Source organism: Habropoda laboriosa, unplaced genomic scaffold (assembly GCF_001263275.1).
Source record: "Habropoda laboriosa isolate 0110345459 unplaced genomic scaffold, ASM126327v1 scaffold129, whole genome shotgun sequence".
Classification (NCBI taxonomy): domain Eukaryota; kingdom Metazoa; phylum Arthropoda; class Insecta; order Hymenoptera; family Apidae; genus Habropoda; species Habropoda laboriosa.
In genome coordinates, this window is record NW_017100255.1 from 1379412 (window position 1) to 1381822 (window position 2411).

The window sequence follows — 2411 nt, forward strand, 5'->3', positions numbered from 1 at the left end:
CGATAAAATATGTAAAACAAGTCTCTATCCTGGTAACGTTGACAACAACCTATAAATCATCGTTATCACTGTGTGATAACAGTTTTCAAAGAGACGAAGTCGAAGGATATTCGACTTCTATACTAGAAAATTATTCTGCGATTTGTCGTTCAAATAAATTTCTTTAATTTGTATACCTTATCCACGTGGATATTCCACAAATACTTATATTGAAAATTTATATTGAATCATTTATATTGAAATGTATAATTGTATAATGAATAATTATTATTGAAATTATATTTACTAGTTTCGTTAAAATTAATATCGTATTATCAACGTTAACCAGAATAGAAAAAAACAACGCGAGTGCAAGAAAACCTAACCTATCTAAGAAATAAATCACACAAAATGTTACTACTCACGAGAGTGAGTTGTTACTCACACCCGCGGTCACTGTGCTCGTCAAAAGATACTACGAGTAATTACAACCAGTCACCCGTGTCGGTCACTCGTGTCGATTTGGACCAAACGCCCTACGACATGATTGAGTGACCAGAGGAACCTTAAATGCATGCGACTCACAGTTCGTTGAGTTACAGCTGTCGTCTAGGCTGCCACAGCAAACTGCTACCCCCAGAGGAAGTCATCTAGGCCGCCACTGCACGCCAGAAGTTGTCGTGGAAGTCATCAGAAGACCATCGGGACCACGGTAGAGGCAAGCTGCAACACTTTGTAGAAGAACGGAATATTATTATTTATTCTTGAAAACGAGATGATTATTTCAAAATTTTCAACATTATTTACTCGTGAACTTGTAATTTTAACTCGAATAGAGGTACATATAGAAGTTTCAAGAATTTAAGAACTCTTTAAATGAAAAATATTCGAACTATTAAACTTTTCGCTTGATAGATACTTACTTTTTCAGCTCTAAGAGTTCCGCCCAATGGTTTCTTCAAGTGATGCACTGACTCTAATACCGGTAACGAATTTCAGCAAGAATAAAAAAATAAATAAAAAGTTAATAACGCGGCCGTATAAATTATGTCCGGCGAACAAAAACACTGACTCTACCTTCGCGTGATTTATTGTGAATTTAGTAAATATGTTTATTTTAAGAGCTGTGTGCTCTGAAAAACAAGAAAAAAAGCTTGTACGCAAAAAACACTGACTCTACCGACCGCATTGCGCGCGGTCAAGAATCTCTGGAAATAAAGTCTGTTCGTTAGCGGGGCGGAGGGACGGGGGCGTGCGTGTTTACCTTTTTTTCGTACCGAGTGTTCGTCAAGAAAATACTGTATTCTTGGAGAAATGCAAACACCTACGTGATTGCACAATTTACATTAACACAATTCTTATTGTAAATATCAACGTTAGTAATTATCAAGATCAATTAATGTCGCAGTGTCGAATAGTGCGACACAATGAAATTAATTTATGAAAAGTAAAAAAAAAAAATTAAAATGTTTGTTATTAGAGTTGGCAATTGTTACTATGTTAATCGAATCGGTGTCGCGTAATATGTCGCGGTTTATAAATATTCGAAAATGTTTGTACGAAGTAAAATTCCATGGCTAAACCGAACCATAAGTATTACGATTCTACGTAAATGATTTTAGAGAATATTTAAACTTGCGACGAAAATTGTATGTGTCGGTGATTGAACTCGATATAGGGATAGTAAAAAGACTGGAAAAGTAATATTAATGACTCTACAAGTTAGAAAATATCGCGACCGAAATGCAGCAAAAGGTGCAAATTATTTCAATAAAATCAAACGACTTTATATAATTAAAAATTCCATATTACAAAGCAAATTTTGAAATGATCAAGCCACGAATTCTTTTCTCAACTATATAGAAAGAAATTACGCCCGAAAGAAAGAAGCTTAATCTGTTTTTCTTGCATCTTGCAATTAGTATAGGTATACTTAGTTATACCCCCCTTTAATTTGCAATAAATATGTACCACGTATTACTATAACATTGTTAAAAATCTACATAAAATCAATAATATGAAAAAAAAAATGTATACACACGATCGACTTTGTAACAATAAATTAAATATTACTAATTATTCATCAAACCCATAAACGTTGCCATGAGAGTAGTCTCTTCTTCCACTCTCTCCTCTCATCGTCAACCAGATATCTTAACAGAAGAGAAATATTAATTAATAACATGTGTATGGAATAGAAACGAAATTGCGTTATAATTAAATGTTTAGTTTAATTCGAACTCTATTGCAGAAGTTTATGATACGATCCAAAGCTAATTGAACGCGAGAAGAAAAAACAAAACAAAAAAGATCGACAAAGAATCAAAGGAAAGTGTATTAATTAATTAAACGAAGGTAGTAAGAGAGTGTAGTGATCGTAAGATAAGTACCAGAAATGATAGAATACGCGAATGTGAATAACACGTCTTGTC